At 30.5% G+C, this 20,888-nt stretch overlaps 1 protein-coding gene across 5 annotated transcripts in view; it reads left to right on the top strand.

The window, feature by feature from the left end:
* LOC126887846 (inositol polyphosphate multikinase) overlaps positions 1-20,888 on the top strand; it is a 203,350-nt gene that overhangs the window by 120,919 nt on the left and 61,543 nt on the right. Inside the window, exon 1 of one of the 5 annotated variants that reach the window (XM_050655741.1) lies at positions 6,674-6,692. The exons of the other annotated variants lie outside the window; for them this stretch is intronic. The gene's annotated coding sequence lies outside the window, so the exon portion shown is untranslated. Of the gene's footprint in view, positions 1-6,673; positions 6,693-20,888 lie in introns of those variants that run through there. 5 annotated transcript variants of the gene reach the window in all.

Genomic DNA, 20,888 nt, shown 5'->3' with positions numbered 1-20,888 from the left:
GATGTCAACGAAAACAATTATTTCTCTTTCTGTTTCTGCTGACGAAACAGTTATTTCTGAGAACTTTTTAGTAATTATAATTTTCGTGGACCCACAAACAGAAATGATGTTTTTTGTCGATACTCCTCAAAAAATAAATTTTTTCGCTAACACTTTATTAGGGATTATAATTTTCACAATCATATAATCGAAAATAATATTTTTCGCGGCGTTCGTTGAAAGTTCTACTCTTCGCCGCATTTTTCGGAGTTATACTTTGCGTAGGCGGCGGCGATATAATATTGCATATAAATTCATTTATATTACATCATATTTACCTTATTCATAGTAATATAGAAATTATGTTTGCTAACCCTAAACAAAGTTTTCGTTCTGATAATGCTCGCATTCTCAACTTGTTTAAGCAATTTTTTAATTTAATAATATTTCTTTTCATTTCTAGTTCTTTTCTGGAAAGTTTACTTAATATTCAACATTTAAATGGGGGGTTTACAAAAAGACATCAGATATTGTATTAACATGTTAGTGTTAAATATAAATTACAACCATTACTTAACACTTATTCAGCTAAAAGTTACTTAAGATTTTCATTAAATTACACAAATTGTGTGTGTGTGTGTTTATGTTTTTTTGGCACTGGTTTAAGCAACCAACTGGCCAGTCAATGTGTTTTGAATTCTCTCTTTTACAAAATATATGCTTAGTATCTAAATTTAAAACTATTAGTACTACTGTTTTTTTTTTACTCTGTTTTTTTTATTATTTTTTTTATTATATTTCTTAACATTTTTTTTATTACATTTTTTATTTTTTTTTTATTTTTTTTTTATTTTTTTTTTATTTTTTTTTTTTTTTAGTTTTTTTTTTTTATTTTTTTTTGTTTTTTTTTTTTTTTTTTTTTTTTGTATATTTTTTTATCGCGCTAAGACCTAAACCCGATTCAACCTCGCGGAGGTTTAGATCTTAGTAACTTTTTATTTTATTTAATTTTTTTTTTTTTTTTTTTTTTATTTTTTTTTCTTTTTTTCTCAGAGCTTTAATTTTAAACAATTAACATGGTTGTACAAAATTTTATAAACATCTAGATTGTTTGATTGTAAAAGGTATATAAGATTAAAAGGAAATTGTACATTAATTTGAACTAGATTGGCAAAAAAGTTTGATATTTCAATAAAATGTAAAGGACATTCTAATAGCATATGTTGTAGATCAGCTAGCTCTCCACATAAACATTCATCATTATCTACAAGTCCTATTTCTCTTTTGTAGACTGGAGTCAGACAGTGATTACTTCTTATTCGACAAATAGTTTTGATAAAGCCTTTGTTGGAAACTTGATTAAACCATGTCTTGATGGGAAGTGTAGGCTGAATTTTTTTGTAATAATTTCCTTTGTCTGAATTATTGTATTGTTCCTGCCATTTCGTCCGTTTGATAGATCTCATAATAGAAATTATGTCTCCCATAGGAAGTTGATAAGTATGCAGAGTGGATTCCTTCGTTGTTGCTTTTTTAGCCAGATCATCTACTATTTCGTTGTTTTTTATACCAATGTGTGCTTTTATCCAACACAATATTATATTTTTGCCCGATTTCAAAGCTTCACTGTTCATTGCTATGATGTCACTGATGATATAATTTTCTGCAAAATTATGTACATTGTATTTCAATGTCTTTACAATGCTTTGGCAGTCTGTAAATATAACATAATTGAGTTCTTTTTGATTAATACATATTTTGTATGCTTCTTTGATTGCAATGAGTTCAGCTGTGAAAATTGTCATTTTATCAGGTAATCTGTTGTTTATTTTTATACTTTTTTGTGGGTAATATATAGCATATCCAACTTTTCCTTCCATTTTTGAACCATCCGTATATAATTTCTGATAACTCCCCCAGTTTTTTTGTACACACTGAAGGTGGTCTATTTTAGTAAGGAAGTCTGTCGCACGAATATTACTTAAATGACAGTTAACTGGAGATAAATAATCTTCATAATTTAGCTTTCGAGACGAGCTTTGTTCAATTTGGTGTATGTCGCCAATGGAATTAGAAACGTTGAGGAAGCTTTCCACAACTAAAAGCAGTTTCTTTTTTTCCCAGTAATAATGAGTTAGGTATGAGGTGGTTAAATGAACAATTTTATTTAATAGCAGTTTATCGTTAACCGCTGTTTTAACTATAAATTTCTCACTTAGGTATTCCCTGCGTAATGAAAGTGGAGGTTCATTAAGCTCACATTCCATGACCAATATAGGTGTGCTACGAAGATAACCAGTGCATAACCTAAGTGCCTTATTTTTGATCCTCTCGATTTTTTGGAGTACAGAGTTTGATGCTGAGCCATAAAAAATAGATCCATAGTCTAAGATTGATCTTATCAAATTTCTGTATAGTAATATTGATATGTTTGGATCAGCTCCCCAGTTACTGACACTTACAGTCTTCATGATATTCATTGCATTTTCCATTCTTCGTAATATGTAATTTGTGTGTTCTTTCCAATTTAATTTGGAGTCTAAAAATACGCCAAGAAATTTTATTGAAGTTTTATAAGGAATACTAGTATTATCAAATTGTAGATGGCTTTGAGGAACATATCGTTTTTTAGTGAAGGTAACAATGGTTGATTTACTCTCTGATATTGTTAAGTTATTATCGGTAGCCCATTTTTTTATAATATTCAATGTCGATTTAAGGTAGTTATTACATCTATCTATTGACTTATTTTCTGCATATATCGCAACATCATCAGCGTACTGTAGGATTTTTATGTGTTGAGGAAGTTTAGTTTCTAAGTCAGCAGTATACAGTATATATAATATAGGACTTAGGATGCTACCCTGAGGTAGTCCCAAAGATGTGTATCGGGAGTTAGATTGATCTCCATTTAATCTAACGTGAACTGCTCGATTAATGTATAAGTTAATGATGTTCCATGTTACTATCTCGGGTATTCCTATTTCCAACATTTTCGCGTATAGTATGTGGAGATTAACGTTGTCGTAAGCCCCTTTTATATCTAAGAACAAAGCACTAACTGCTTTCTTATAAGTAAAGGAACTATAAATGTCTATTAAAAAGTGGCAGAGGCTATCTTGTGTGGATTTACCTTTTCTAAAACCAAACTGACTTCTTGGTAATAGGTCGTTCTTTTCTAGCCAAAATTCCAGACGGTTTTTAATAAGTCTCTCATATGTTTTTAGTATACAGGAAGCCAGACCGATTGGACGGTAAGAATCCCAATTCTTTGATGATTTTCCTGGTTTTAAAACCGGGATAATAGTGTAAACGTGCCAATCGTCAGGAATCTTTATGCGGCGCATCCAAATTTCATTATATATATTTAGTAGTGCAGCCTTACCAATTCTTGAAAGATTTGATAGCATCGAGTAATGGATATTATCGGCACCTGGTGCTGAATTTGAGTTTTTCTTCAACGCAAAGTTTAGTTCAGTGGCAGAAAATGGTTTGACTAGGAAACGGATTGGTTCTGGATAGTCGTACAGAGCATTTAGTTGTAAATCAGGAATTACTAATTCTGCAGACGGCGGTGTGATATTTTGATGGAACTCTTCTATCCACGAAGCTTCCGACAGAATAACAGGGACTTTGTTCTTTGTTTTTCTATTTTTTATTCGGTTAACTTTTGACCATACATCTTTAATAGGGACTGACCTATTTAGGGATCCGACATAATCTCTCCAGCTATTTCTTTTAGTTTGTTTAGTGATCTTCTTGACATGTGCATCATCTTTTTTATACTTAAGTAGGTTTTCATGGTTTGGATTTTCTTTGAATATACAAAAACTTTCCTGTCTTCTTCTGACTGCTTCTTCACATTCTAAATCCCACCAGTATTTTCCTCTGGAAGTCGGTTTTTTTATTTTAAATTTGGGGATGCAGTAGGATGCAGTTGTATTTATATTGTGCAAAATTTGTTCATAAGAATTTATATCTTTAAATTGAGAGAATACATCTTCCGAATACTGTTCATATAATTTCCAGTCGACATTCTTTAAATTCCACTTTTGTGAATATGGATTATATGTATGAGTTGGTTGATCCTCTAACTCTACTCTTATAGGTGTATGGTCTGAACCAAATAGGTCTTGAAGTGTTTTCCAAGTGATCAGGTGGTTTAAGTCAGGAGTACAAATGGTCAGGTCTATTGCCGATTTCGAGAAGTTCCTAAAGAAAGTAGGAGAGCCATCATTTTTGAATATTAAATTATTATCGTCTATACAGTCCATCAAGATTTTACCTTTCATATCTGTTTGGTTGTCTAGGCCCCAGGCAATGTGGTGAGCATTAAGGTCACCTCCTATTATAAATGGTCTTTCTATAGATGTTATGAAATTGTTCCATTGTTGTAACAATAACTTGGTTCCTGGGGGAACATACATAGATATAAATGTGACAGTATATGACTTAAACTTTATTTTTATTGCTACTTTATTGACGTTTATTAAATCTACTTTCATGGTGACTTCCTCGTAATATAGGTTTGAATTTATTAAAATTGCTGAGCCACCGCCAACAGTTACTGAAAAGCGGTCGTCTCTGACAATATTGTACCCGTGAAAGTTATAATACTTTTCTGGTTTAAATCTAGTTTCTGACAATAATGCGATATCAACTTTCTGGTCTTCTAATAGGTGGATAAGGTTTTCTCTATTAGAGTTAGCCGATCTACAATTCCATTGACAAATTACCAATCTATTCATTATTATATAAGAGAGAACTTAAAACTGATTGAATTGAATTTACTAGAACTGATTTTTCTGGAATTTCAAAATTTTTGTGATTTATATTAGAGATAATACTTGTAACTATATTTGATATTAATTCTGTTAATTCTTTTGATGGTTCATGTATTTTAGATCCTTGTTCTGGATTAAATGTAGATTGATACGAAGAAGAGGTGATAATACCACCAGGTCTGTTGGACATGGGGTTTAACTTTATTATTTTTTGATGTTCCATTGTTACTTGGTCTGGTGAGGAAGAGATAGGTCGTTTGTATTTTGGTGGTTTTATTATTGTATATCTATTTGAAACTGAAGGTAGAGCGAACTGATTGGAAGATGTTTGAGACGTGGACAATTGAGTAAAGGAATATGAAGAGGATGGTGCATTCATATTTGGAGTTTGATGAGAATTTATTGAGGAATTATTGGCTGCTATAGATGCATAAGTTATCTTAGGAAAGAGTTTAATTGTTTCCTTAAAAGATAAGCTGTTTTCAGACATATAATGTTTTATTTTCTTTTGGCGATCAAATTCTGGGCATATCTCCCATTCATTAGTGAAGTGTTCACCTTCACAGGATAGACATTTTTTGTTAAACGATGATAAAGAACAAGAATCGGAAAGGTGAGATTCATGACACTTAAAACAGCGAGGATTACTTTTACACTGCTTACTCATGTGCCCATACCTATAGCAGTGGTAACAGATAATTACCTTTTGCTGGTATTTTTCAACAGTGTGTAAGACATGATTAATTACTACATACTTTGGTATATTCTGGCATTTAAAAGACACAATAACTGATTTTGTTGGATTAAATATTACTTTGTCATCTGCTACTATTTTTCTTGTTATTCGTTTCACATACTCAACCGAGAATTTGCAATGGTGATCAAATTCCTTTATTCTATTTTTAAGATATTCTTCCGATATATCTGAATCTATATCCCTTACTACACCTAGTTTAAACAATTGAAATTTTGGAATGTATGCGGTCAGATTTTTTTGAATAAGGAATTTGGAAGTAACTAAAGCATTTGCGCTACTATAATTTTTAAATGAGACCCTAACTCGGTTGCGTCCGATTGAGTCAATTTTTTTTATATAATTGTCAATTTCTGGATGTAACGTAAATAGGATCTCGCCTATTTTAACAGCGTTTAATTTTCCTGTAAAATTTAAACTGGAGTTTTCAATGAAAATGTAAAAAGGTCCTAAATCAATTTTTTCGTATAAATAAACAGGCCTGGTTTTTTCTGGTTGATCTGAGTTTACTAAAGTATTTTGTTTTTCATTAATATTGTTAAGATTAATACTACTACTTATCTTATTTTGAGGCTGGTTGGGTAGAAATCCATTTAAATCTTGTAAATCACAGCTACTATCCATCGAATTCTCAATATCAGGCGGTTCGCCTCCACTAGATGACTCCATAGAGGAGTTTTCAAGTAACGTTTAACTTATGAACACTTTCAAAATGTAAACTAAATAAGGAAAAGTTTAACAAAACTAAACAAACTAAATTAGAACGGTATAAATCAAATAATCCGCCAAAAATTAATATTTTTCGGAGAGATTTCCAAATTTAAATTAACTTTGACAATTATTTTTGAATTACACAAATTAGTACCCATTAAAATAAGATATTTAGCACTACGAGTATTTGCCAAATTTAAATTTATACCAGTTAAAAGTTATGCGAAGGTAAACAGTACACGGAAACTTTTTAATATTTTGGTCATGTGACAGTAAATAAAATCACACGATTTTTATTAATATTGTCAGTGCTACTCAACAAACTCTAATTTAAATAAGTCACATTGAATTTTTGTGATTATTTTCGTCTCATGTTTCGAACAACAAGTACATCCGAAAATACTGTTATGCAAGCCAGACAGATCTAATTATTTAGTGTATTTTTTGTGGAGTGAAATCACCAGGTAATGTCATCAGTATAATCAATATTCGAATAATAATAATAATAAACAGGAAACCGCAAGAATCAAAATAATTTTTTTTTAATAAAAACTCAAAAGTTATAATATAACAATAATATTAGTAATTTATTTGTATTTATATAGCATTATTTTCATTTTTGATTAAAATTTCCACCATTTGTAAATGATCGATAGTACTAGTACTCCAGGGAAGTCAACAAATTTTACAGTGTTCCGGACTTCGCAATAGCCAGGTATTTGACGAATTCTCCCGTTAATATATTGTATACCGTATACCTATAGTAAGACAACATAATGGGCGTTAGGCCCACCATAAAAAATGTATTACTTCCTTCATGAAACTTTTTTAAGTTATACTTCTTTACGATCGAGATTGAAATTTTATAATGCCGGGCGCATGCGCACACAGACAGTATGTATTTCGTTGCTAATCTTTCAAGATATGTATGTATCAGCGCTGTCAGCGCAAATAAGTCAATTATATCATATAAAAGGATATATTAGTGTTCTTAGTAAATATATTATTTATTATAAGTTTTTTGTCTTTGGATTTGTCTTCCTCGGGAATAAGATATTTTATAATAATAGTAAGTATATTTAAATATTTTTGTATACCACTTGGTCTATTAAATTTGTCAGTATGTATGAGAAATCTTGTAGCCTGTCAAAGCAAAAGGGATATAGCTCAGTGGTAGAGCGTGTGACCGGAGATCAAGAGGTCCCGGGTTCAAATCCCGGACGATTCATATTCTTTTTTTTTATATTTTTGGTATCGTTTTAATAAAAAATTTTTAAAAGTGGTAGGTAAAGAAAGTTAGTTTAATATGTATTTAAATAAAATACAAATAACCTGTTGAGTATATTAATTTCGTTGAAATCATAATAATAGAAGTATAACTTCTTACGTGCGTACAAAGTACACACACATTCTTTTTTATTCAGTTATTCATGTCGAGCCGAGACAACTTTTCTATTTCGGAAAATTTTCGGGAGGGGCTGTTTCGTAAATATAGAGGTTTCTAAACTTTGGTGCGTCCGACAACTGGAGTACCCTTAAAAATTTGTCGGACAATATTACCAGTAAATTGTAAGTATTTTTATCAAGCAATCCTGCAAAGAAAATCATCATTTATGACTCCACACTGCGCCCCCCATATGATCATGAAGGGTCATACATTTTATACCACCATAGCTGATTTTTGCAGGATTGTTTGCAGAAAAAAGTCTGAGGAGGGAGGTAATAAATTTTTTAATTGTGGACCAAATACCTAATATAGAGTAAAATAAGTGTAGGTAATGACTTTTACTTTTAATTATAAAAAATACAAAAAAATGTTTAAAACCAAAACTTGTTTTGCACAGTTTACTGTTATTTTTAACTTATAAACAATTAGAATACCTTTTAACTATAACTCCTACATGAAAAATATTTTTCATATTTGAAAAGCTGACAATTTTTACATAAATTTAAACAAAAAATAGTTATTCTGAGACGAATTCTGAGTAAAAAGTAGCATTTTTTTTAATTCGTAACTAATTTGTTTATAATAATTAAGAAAGAAACGTAATTAAGCTCATTTTAAAGATTAATTAAATTAAGAATTTTATTATACAATGGAAAGTTAATTAAAATATAAAATTTGTATTTATTAATAATATTAAAACATTACATATTTGTTATGTCTGTAAAAAGTACTTACAACTAAAAAAGATATACACAGAGATACAGAAACTTTTTTGAAAAATTTTTATATTTTTTGAACACTTCAATTTTTAGTTTTCCTCTCCATATGGTCGGACTTCTTTCTGCAGAAAACATACATTTTCTTTCTAAAAATCCGGTTGCTAAAAATCAGTCTTAGTTGTTAGTTAATTTGTTATTGTGTTAATGACTAGCTTATATAAATGAGGTAAAACGATATTGGTCTTCAATTTTCTATTTGTGTAGTATCACCAATTTTGAATAATGTATAACTTAAGACTTGTATCATTCTAGTGGCACTTCTCCCCTACAGTCATTTATTAAACAGAAACTATATGCTGTTTTTATGCACATATTACAGTAAGCGCCACCCTACTAGATACATAGGAACATTGAGCTATATACAGTCCTGGACCCTTCACTTGTTGCAATGTTTATTTTTATGTCTAGTGATATTTAGAACGTCAGAAAATGTGTAGAAACTGAATGTTAACATAGAAAGTTGACAAATAATAGATCAGCTGTGTTTTGACGTTTATAGTTGTAGTTTTGTTAAAGTTAAAGTTGTAAAAGTTTTAAATTATTGTAATATTCTTGGTGTTTGAATAAAGTTATTTTAAAACAGAGTCACAATACTATTAATTAATATATTTTTTTAATATTCTTGGTGTTTGAATAAAGTTATTTTAAAACAGAGTCACAATACTATTAATAATATATTTTTGTTTGGAAAAACAATTATTTTGAATAGTTTCTTGACAGTAACATGATAGGGATGAAAGTCACATCTGAGAACGGACCAGATTAGCCCATAAGCATAGCAATTAGGTATCTACGTATGTATCTAGTAGGATATTAGTATTTATGTTTTGGTTTGGTCTTCGTCTGAAAATTTATTATTTTTCCTTTGTTTTAAAGCTGCTTCTCTCTAATCTATGACAATCTCAGAAGTGCTCTGATGCCATCTGTATTATCTTTCTTGTGGTCCTTTCCTATTATTTATTTATTAATTTTCTGATGTTCTTAATAATGATTGTATTCCTGCTCACTACCAACCAGTACGTTATGTTTGTTTCTCATGTTTGTGGTCTTCTTTCTTCTGAAAAGAAGGAGTTATTTTGGATCATTTCGGATATCTTTCTTCACTTTCTTGTTTAGTCCTTAAAATTATACCAATGTTTTGTCTGTGCTTGGTCTCTTTTTCTCAATCAATAGCCATTTGGTATTGCTATTGATTGCGTGGTCGTATTGGTAAGTTCATCTATGTTACGCTGGTCTAATGTGTTTATCGATCTTAAACTTAAGAAACCTGAGGATTCCAGAGGCAACAACTAACACATCCACAGGCGAAATGTTATAGCGGAAGTTGGTTCGAATTCTGCTTCGCTTCAGGAAAATAAAAAGGCTAACGTAGCAGTTTAAAATTTTAAATGAATCCGCGACTTAGAATACGCTCACGCTGGTGCCTGACCGGCCTATAGTCGGTGAGTACGGCAAGAGATGAGTGCTTGAAACTGTAGAACGTGGATTGTGATCGTTTTAGGTAGTAAAAACTAAATTCAATCAGGTGTAAAAAATCCGATCGACACTTATGCCTATTTTTGGCGACGAAAAAATTTAAATATGTCAGTAGATATTATAGTGAGAATACATTTAAGAAACAATATTGGATATATTCGAAAATATGAAAAAATGAAGAGAATATGGTTAATACCTAGTTTTTCCCTCTTGATCCTTATAATACTCCTTCTGGACATTGGCTGTCAGATAAAAATAATAGTAACGAAATTGCAAATTGTCTTGAAAAAATTTATTCTTTTATATAAAATGTACATAAATATACATAAAATATACATAAATATACATGAAATATACATAAATACACATAAAATATACTTAAACGTTCTAAAATCAAATAAAGTTCATTGGATATGACATGTGGTAATTGCAAGTAAAATATTTTTTTTATAATTTACTGTCTATTACATTCCATAGAATTATGAATCTACATCTTATGTAATGTTTATTTATTCATTTTACCTCATAGGGGAGTGCAATTAGAACGAAAACATGCATTGTTTCGGAAAAATTCAAACAAGCTTATATTTTTCTAAAACTTTTTTTGTTAGTTTATATACATGTTAAAGTAAAAAGTTCTACTCGCAGATTTGGCCGCTAATTGTTTATTAATTGTTTAAACAATAACAATTGTTTTGTATAAATAATTTTAAAAATGTCGTTAAATTCATCATTTTACTTTGATCAAATATGTTTCTATTTTGTTTTTGATTATGCTGAATCCGAATATGGCATTGCAATTTGAAAATTCTTATACAGAAGCTCTTATACAGTGTGTCTGCGTAGTTAGGAACCACATGGAAAACTTTTTTATTATCAATTTTACGAAAAAAAAGTTATTCTTAATAAAATGCTCTGGATGGTCAAAAATCTAAAACTCAACCATCAGATATCAAATTTTATCAATTTTATACGAGTTATGTCAAAAATATGATTTTCGTTAAAGAGTAAAGTACCTTTATATTCCAGAATATCAAAATATGCTATTATGAAAAGTTGTTTGAAATTAGAAACTCTGTCTAAATCTACAATTACATCATTCTAATCGAAAAAAAAAAATCAATTTTTTCTCAAATTTCGGATACTCATCATCATTTTATTACAATTATAATAACTATTTTATTATGACTTCTACGAAAAAAAGTTATTCTTCATAAAATGCTCTCCCTGATCTAAAATCTAAGATACAACCATCAGATATCAAACTTTTTTAATTTTATACGAGGTATGTAAAAAATATTAATTTTTCTTAAGAGTTAAGTGTCTTTATTATTCACAATATTTTAGTTAGGAGGATGTTATTGAATATTAAAACATAGTTTTTAATTCCAAACAACTTTTCCCAATAACAATTTTCGATATTGTGAAATGTAAAGGTACTTTACTCTTGAGTGAAATTCATATTTTTTGACATACCTCGTATAACATTAATTAAATTTGATATTTGAAGATTACTTCTTAGATTATGTATATACGATGCAGAGTATTTTATCAAGAATAACTTTTTTTCGAAATACTGATAATAAAAAAGTTATCAATAGGTTCCAAGTTACGCAGACATACTGTATAAGAGCTAAAAAAATGTTTTTGCTGAATATTTATTACTGTTGAAGCTTATTATTAAATGTATTTTAGGTAAGTTTTACAGAAAAAAGTTTTGATCACTTTATATGGACATTTTTTTAGCTGGTAATTTTCGGTTTTTGTATTACATTTTTGTTATCTTTCTTAATTTTCTTAAAAAGAAATAGTTTATTTCATTTCTAAAGTAAAATAATTTAGTGCATTTTAAAGATTACATCCTAAGCTTTAAAAAAGCACTTATAAAACTGTAATATATGTGTTCAAACTTGAGTAATACCGTCTTAAAGTGGTGGTAATTCTATAAAACTACGAAGAGTTCAAAAATTACATTTTTTGAGACGTCATATTATTTGAATTAAATTTTTGAGATTTTTTTTGAATGAAACATCATTTAGTAAGATGCTTGAAAGGTAAGTTGTGCAAAATTGAGAGTCTTGTAAGAAAAATTGTATTAGTTTCACATTTTTAAATCATTTTTAAACAAAATTCATGTAAGGCTCAATTTCCGCCCACACCTTACTTATGTCCATACATTTTAATTATTTCTATTATAACCATAAGATAGCTTAATTATTCTTCTTTCATGTTCAATTTGTAAAATTTCATTTGATCCATTAGTTAAAGAATTACATTAAAATAACTCAACCGTGCACTTCACCGTACGCTAGTTTACAGTGCGCCAATGTTTGTGAGAAGGGTGACTTTAGCGTTATAAACAAAAAATTATAGAAGATACAGATTTAATTTTAGAAAAATGTTTATATAAGGTGTTTTTGTAAAATTTTCTGAATTTTGTAATGGTCAAGTCAGTTTTTTTGTAAAATTTATATTTTCGGAGTTATTAAAAAAAACATCTAATTTCGTAGTTCATTTGTTTAATAAAAAATGAAGCACCCACTTCTCGAGTAGAACTTTTTGATATGTTGTTTATTAAACATTTCTTAATGAAATAACAAAAAAGTCTATCTTCCGAAGTAAAAATCTATATGCACTCCCCTATCAGTCCATTTGTGAAAAAAATCGTCAATTTCTCGTAAAAATATATACCTATATAAGTTTTTGAAAGTTCTAAAGGTATATGAGCCATAGTGAAGATGTATAGCTAATTTTGCTTTGTTTTTTAACAATCAAAACATGAAAGAATCATTGTTTGCCTGTAAAACACTTCTTATACATTTCAGAGAAAAATGGTTCAAATAAAAGTTTTTCATCTCAGCAAGTTCTTTAATTTGCGAGTTTCTAAATTAATATATCTACATAAAGAATTGACCGAGGTAATTGCTAAAACCCTTATTTTTGAAGTAATTTATAAATATGTTAATAACTTTGTTTTTCTTATAATGACATGTAATATACCTACTTGAAATCAAATAGTTTGTAAATTATTCAATTTGTTTATCCCGGATAGCTTACATAAACAACTGTACTTTCCCAAAAAGTGACTCGGAAGTATTTAGCAGATCGCAATAATATATTATTTGATGCTATACCATCAAAAACGAAGGCACAATATTGTGATAACAATAATTATTATACTTATAGGCGCGCTAAATGTTGCCAAGGCAGCAAGTTCGATTTCTTGTTATAGATAATCGATTTTTAGTAATTCCAATGTGACACAAAATTTGACATGGGATAAAAGAGGTTATTTGAAGAAAGTGTATTTTTTTGTTATTCTTAATGACGATGCAGACTAGTTTTTTTATTATTTCATTTAATTATACAGTAATTTCTACATACTGACATATTTCTCAAATTGGCCATTCTTTACTATACATATTACGAATATGTGTGCCAAATATCGCTACAAAATATTCAGCATTAAAGCTGCAGTCTTGGAACGCGTTTTCCACGCGCTGATGTTGCCTCGTAAGAGTGTAGGCGCAAATATTTTACGGTTATCCCTACTGTTTCTTTCTTTATACGGCAAATTATGTGTAGTAAAATTCTCACTGGTATGGATGTAATGTAAACATTACTTGACAATGACATTGTCATAATTAACTAAAGAGATGGCTTTTGAATGTTGTTGGATAACTGTTACTTGTATAATCGCTTAAATTATTAATTCAGTTAATTAATATGATATAATTTTTTCACTAATTATGTATTCAGTAATTATAATAATTTATATGTATACATACATACTACGCAATAAAAACTAATACTTAATCGAGAAAAGAGGAAAAGTTATACAGTGATTTTTTTAATAATATATTGTTACTATGGAACGTTTAGTTAAATTTTGAACAACTTTAACATCAAAATACTTGGATTTCAGGATATACCCTGGTGTATTATGTGCTTGGATCTTCCATAAATAATAAATAACATTTTATTAATTTCACGTCTTAAGAGGATGGGTACGTATTTTCGGCTGCAATGCTATTCAAATGGGGATTCATTTTTTTTTCGAATCCTGAGAAAACTAATAAGTATTTTTGAAAAATTTAAACGCAGAATGAAAGATAACGTTATTGGCGAGGACCGAAAGTCCCTGAGAACTTCTATAATGTTTATTTTAATAAGTTACAGGGGTGAAAAACTAAGAGAAAATTTAGTGTGATATTTAATTTAAAATATCTCATTCAAAATAAACTTTTTATTTATTCTAAGGATCTTCTTTCGGCCCTCGGTAATAATATAGTCTTTCATTCTGCGTTTAAATTTTTCAAAAATATTTATTGGTTTTTTCAGGATTCGAAAAAAATGAGCACAATGTCCGTGGTAATATTTCCAAATCTATCTTTGTCATACAACGCACTCAGTGGAATGGAATATTGTCAGCATACTATCAGTCAGACAGTGACAATCAGTGACAATTTTAAATATTTGACATGGCATCGGGAATATTTTGAGTTGTTGATTAAATAATATTGATATATAGTGTATTTGATAATAAGACGTGAGCTTAATAAAAAGTTATTTATTGTGTATTATTTGTGGAAGATCCAAGCAGAGAATACATCAGGATAATATATTCTGTGATCCAAGTATTTTGTTGTTAAAGATGTTCAAAATTATTGTAGGCGTTCCATAGTAACAATATATTATTAAAAATTCACTTAAACACTTTTCCTCTTTTCTCGATTGAGTATTAGTTTTTGTTGTACATATAAATTATTACAATCACTGAATACATAGTTAGTGAAAAAATTATCACATTTATTAACTGAATTAATAATTTGCAATTATAAAAATAACAGTTATCCAAGAACATTCAAAAGCCATCTATTTAAATTAATGATGACATTTTCAAATAGAATGACATTCTAGTAATGTTTACATATCCATACCAGTGTGAATTTTACTACACGTAATTTGCCGTGTAAAGACAGAAAAAGTAGGGATACCCGTAAAATATTTGCGAATTATGTACCGATGGCCTTAAATCAATTATTTATCAAATACAGTAGCAATATTATTTAATAAGCAACTCACTCAAAATTGTCACTGTCTTTTCAGCACATTCTGTTCGATTGAGTGCATTGTATGACAAAAGATAGCGAATGTTCGATTTGGAAAATATCACCACGGACATGGTGTTAATTTTTTTCGAATCCTGAAAAAAACTAATAAATATTTTTGAAATATTTAAACGCAGAATGAAAGACTAAATTATTACCAAGGGCCAAAAGTCCCTTAGAATAAATAAAATTTTTCTTTTGAATGATATATTTGAAATTAAAAATTACACTAAATTTTCATTTAATTTTTCACTCCTGTACTTATTAAAATAAACATTATAGAAGTTTTCAGGGACTTTCGGCCCTCGGTAATAACGCAATCTTTCATTCTGCGTTTAAATTTTTCAAAAATACTTATTAGTTTTATCAGGATCCTGAAAATATATCAGAAAAAAATAAATCCCATTTAAATAGCCGAAATCCCTTTGGAGCCGAAAGTTAGAGTTCAAAATTGAACAGATTATAAACAAAGATCTAATAGTAGGGAAGGAAAGTATGCTAAATTTGCAGTTACTCGAGCGTTATGGGGACCTATTGAGTTGTGAAGATTCGGTCCTAAAACCAAAAAAAGTTAAAGTTTTCCATAAAGTGGAGGACTTTCCATTTTTTAAATTAATTTTCCATTTCCAACAATCGTTTTTTTTTTTTCGATTATAGTGCCATCTATCCATTATTCGAAAAAATGTCTCGAATAAAATTTACTTATTTTTACGTAAAGAATCCAAATCTGCAATAAAAAATAGGGGCTCGTATTTCATTTCGCGAAATATCGCGGGGTTCGTATTTAAAATTTTAAATTTACACCCCACCTCTCTCAGTGGGAGGTCGTGTTTGGTATCATTCGATAGATTTTTGAAAAATATTGAACACTGTAGGATTGCCTGGGAAATAAACGTACAAACAGTTTATTTTAGGTTTAATATATTTGTGTGAGACGTGTTGATTTGCATCTTCTTAACCTCTTTCTCTGAAGTTAGCTGCAGAACTCGAACTGTCACTACGCCTACGTCTACAGGTCTACACCTATTAGGTAAAGCCACGCGCACACTTATTCTTCTTGCTACAACACGTATTTTTTAGTTTTTCGATCTTACATTCATTTCGTGAAATATTTGCTTTTTTTGTGAAACTTTGTGACTCGCCCATTTCCGTACGCCCCGCTCAAATCGTCAGATTTTTTTAAATATACACTGTTTTGCATGCACTTAACTTACCTTATCTTAATCTGACGATTTCGAGTTTTTCTAAGGGTATATTTTTTTAGGACCCCCCTAACGAACTCCCCTGTATTAAGAGGCAATAATATTATATGGTAGAGGTACATTTACAGGGTACAGGGTACAAGGCGTTCCCCATGTGATAATCTGACGCTCTCGAGTAACTGCAAAAATCCCCGCTTGGGCTCCCCTACCATAAATTTGACGATCCATTTTATAGATGGCATAATATACCGAGCAGGAGTAAGAGTGTATAACCCGTTAAAATAATGGTAGATACTCAGGGCCGCGTTTAGGTCAATTGACGCCCTAGGCAATTCTCTAGTAGCCGCCCTTCAAGCATGTACCATTTTTGCGAAAAAAAATTGCAAGCAGATTTTTTTATTTAAATAAGAATACATAAAATTTTTTCAGTTTCAATGCGAAAATAGGTAACGGAAAAGAAGGGCAACTTATTGATCCATATGCATTAGGAGAGAAATCAACGCGGAGAAACAATGAGTATCTTTGCAGCTGAGCATGACTTAATCGTGCTAAACACATTTTACAAACTACCACCTAGACACCTGTATACGTGGAAATCACCTAGAGACAACGGAAAAGACGTTATTATAAGAAATCGAATAGACTATATGCTTGTTAACAAAAGATATCGAAATAGTTTTAACAGTGTTAAAACCTATCCAGGTGCTGATATTCAATCTGACCACAATCCTTTAGTGGGCGTGTATAGAACCAAGTTAAAGAAAATACGCGGAAAAACTGTAAAAAAACATGACATGAGAAAACTGAAATGTAGCGAAGTAAAAGAAATAGTCAGCAAAACATTAAATAGAAAATTCAAAGAAATCGATAATACAACGGAAAGCACAGAAGATAAGATAAAATCCCTTAATAAAACGATAGATGACATTAAAGACAATTTTATGAAGAACGAAGAAGGTAAGAATAAGACATGGATGACGACAGAGATTCTGCAACTAATGGAAGAAAGAAGGAAAAACAAGAACGATAACTCCATGTATAAAACATTACAGCGAGAGATACAGAGAAAGATCAGAGAAGCCAAACAGAAAGAACTGGAGAAAAAATGCCAAGAAATCGAAATTCTGCAAAGTAAATACGACGACTTCAACGTGCATAAGAAGGTAAGACACATTACAGGCAAATGTAAAAACAGAAGAATAAGTAAACTTGTTAATGACAATGGAGAGATAATCGTGGACAAAGTGAGTATCAATAATACCTGGACAAATTACATACGAAATTTATTTTTTGATGAGAGGGAGAACCAGTCCCCAATACCTACGGAAACAGGACCACCTATACTAGTGGCAGAAATAGGAGCAGCGATATCACTAACAGAAGATAGAGCTCCAGGACCAGACGGAGTACAATCTGAATTTCTTAAACTTCTTGATGAGGAATCTTTACGAATACTATGTAAAATCTTCAATAATATCTATGACACAGGCAATATCGCAAAAGATTGGCTAGTTTCAGAATTTATTACCTTACCAAAGAAACAGGCAGCAAAAAAGTGCGGAGAATATAGGCTAATAAGTCTAATGAGGCATACATTAAAACTTTTTCTTAAAATTATACATCGTAGAATATACAAGCTATGCGAAGCGAAAATACAAGACACACAGTTTGGATTCATGAAAGGCATAGGTACAAGAAACGCACTGTTTAGTCTACAGGTTTTATTTCAAAGATGCAGAGATATGACTTGCGATATTTACACCAGCTTTGTGGACTACCAAAAAGCATTTGATACAGTTCAACACCGAAAAATGATGGATGTTCTAGCAAAAGCCCAAATGGATGATAAACACCGACGTATAATACAAAATTTATACTGGAACCAATCAGCCACAATAAGAACGAATCTTGGAGGTGAACCAACGGAAGCGATCCAGATTCTACGAGGCGTTAGACAAGGTTGGATACTTTCACCTATATTCAGAGGAAATATTTAGTGAAGCCTTGGAAAATTGCGAACATGGAATACTTCTAAATGGAGAACGCCTAAACAACATCCGCTATGCAGACGACACCGTTATTTTGCAGACAGTTTGAACAGTTTACAGCAACTAATAAACAAAGTAATTGAAGTAGGTAAGTGAAAGATTTGGACTTCAAGTAAATATATCAAAAACTAAATTTATGATCATCAGCAAACATAAAATTAGAGACGCCCAACTACTTATCAATAATACACCAGTGGACCGAATAAAACAGTATAACTATCTTGGAACAATAGTAAATGAACAATGGGATCACTCACAAGAAATAAAATGTAGAATAGAGAAGGCTAGGAGTGCATTCAATAACATGGCCAAACTCTTTAAAAGCCACAACCTTAATCTGGAGATAAAAATAAGGCTCCTACGATGTTATTACTTCTCAATATTGTAATACGGAGTTGAATCCTGGACACTCACTGAAGCAATGAAGAAGAAACTTGAAGCCTTCGAGAGGCGAATCCTAAGGATATCATGGACGGACAAGATAACCAACGAGACCGTATTACGAAGAGTGGGCAAAGAAAGAGAGGTGATGTATACCATTAAATGGAGAAAGTTAGAATATCTCGGACACATAATGAGAAACGGCACTAAATACAGACTACTGAAGATAATCCTTCAAGGTAAAGTATTCGGAAAGCGAGGAATTGAGAGAAGAAGAATATCATGGTTAAAGAACCTGAGGAAATGGTTCTCCACAACAACAACTAATCTATTTAAAGCATCAGTTAATAAAATAATTATAGCCAGAATGATCGCCAATATTCGAAACGAATAGGCACTGAACATAAAAATTGTCATTCCAGTTCGATCACATCAGATTTCTTTCTTGATTTTTCTTTGGAAAAATTATCATCTTAATGTCGTCATAATTTATCGCCTTTGTTAAGTCACTTTTTATGGACAAAATCGACAAATTGTTAAGACGTTCTTGCGCCATACTTGATCGGAAATTATTTTCATGACTATCTTAAATTCTTGACATTCTCAAAAATCACATTTCGGCGGACACGTTGGTTGGCAACTGGGAGGCACAAAAATAAATGCGCAAAGCAATATCAAAATTAGGGAAAATATCTTTCAATCCACTCTTCTTTAAATATTTAGATATGTCAATTATTGGTGATTGGCGATTTTATTGTGGTATCCAAATGAACCTTTAAGTGAATGCAATCATGTATGAATGATGTAGGTATCTATTAGTGCAGTCAGTGAGGGTATTTGGCTCCGAATTCCATCCTACTGCATCAATTTACTTGATATTTTCACTGTAAGTAGAAAATAGCTCAAGAAACAACGTCTACGCTATATTTTATGACGTTTTTAACTTAGGGGTGTTCCCACCCGTTCTAGGGGGTGGAAATTTTGTTTATCAAACTAACACCGGAAGTGGTCAGAAAACCTAATTCTAAGCAATAACTGTTTTATAAATTTTTTTGAAAACTCATTACTTTTTGAGTTATTCGTGGTTAAAAATTTGTCATTTTCATTGAAAAATTACACTTTTCAGAGACTGTTTTTTTTGGGAATACCATAAAAATTGTGAAAAAAAACTATATAAAACATTTTTGTAGTTTATGAAAAATCAGAGAGATTAATTTTTTCATAAATCTTCTAGTTTTAATAAAAAAAGAGATGGTAGGTGAAAAAAGATTTTTTTGGTGCATGCTCAAATCGGTGTATTCAACTTAAAATAACAGAGAAATTGTCGTTTTGAGGAGTATAATGCTACGAATACATTTTGTAGTGCTTGAAAAGACCTTTAAAACGAAAACTGTTAAATGTCGGTTACATTCAAACTAAGCGAGATATGGTGCAAAAAAACTTATGACTAATGTATTTTAAGGAAAAATGAGAAGTATATTTAACCCCTCATCCACCAGAATTTAAATGCATCGTTCTTCTTCTAGAATACCTTCTATAGTGTTATTTCTATATTCAAAAAGGGTTTAAAATGAATGGTTTTTGAAAAGAATAAGATCAAATTAAAGAGCGCATAAGTCGACAGAAATATCTTAAACCGCCAAGATCAGGCGCAACGTTGTCAGATTAATCGGGTTTCAAAACTTTTTCGTTTTTTTTATTGTTACCTGTTTTAATTATTTGGTATTAACTGTTAATTTAATAATTTGGCATTAACCTGAATTTTCACTAAAGTATCTGCTTAGAATTTTTGTTTATAATTTATTACTTGAACTGTCCAAGTGTCAACCAGTGAACCTTAATGTTGAATCCACGCGCCTCAGACAATTTATATGTATTTATCTCTGGTTAAATATCACACGTCAATAAAAATTATTTCGCCGATAACGCTGTAGTAATATTGGTTTAATTGAGTAAATTAGGAAGAATTTGATTAGTGTTTTTGTTATAGTCCGGGATAATTATAAATGTTGATAAATACATTTGTCTCTCTCGTCCTCAACCATTTTCATCTAATCCTGAATGTAGATCTCTTCCATTTGCTTCCATATTTCTCTATCTTGCGCTAATCAAATCCACTGTTTACCTGCGCCACTGCTCTTATACCATCTGTCCATCCATCTCCTTTGAGATCTTCTCATGCTTCTTGTCGTCCACCTTGGTATCCATTCTAGAAT

The sequence above is a fragment of the Diabrotica virgifera genome, chromosome 7, assembly GCF_917563875.1.
Source record: "Diabrotica virgifera virgifera chromosome 7, PGI_DIABVI_V3a".
Lineage (NCBI taxonomy): Eukaryota > Metazoa > Arthropoda > Insecta > Coleoptera > Chrysomelidae > Diabrotica > Diabrotica virgifera.
This window is presented reverse-complemented; position numbering and strand designations above follow the sequence as displayed.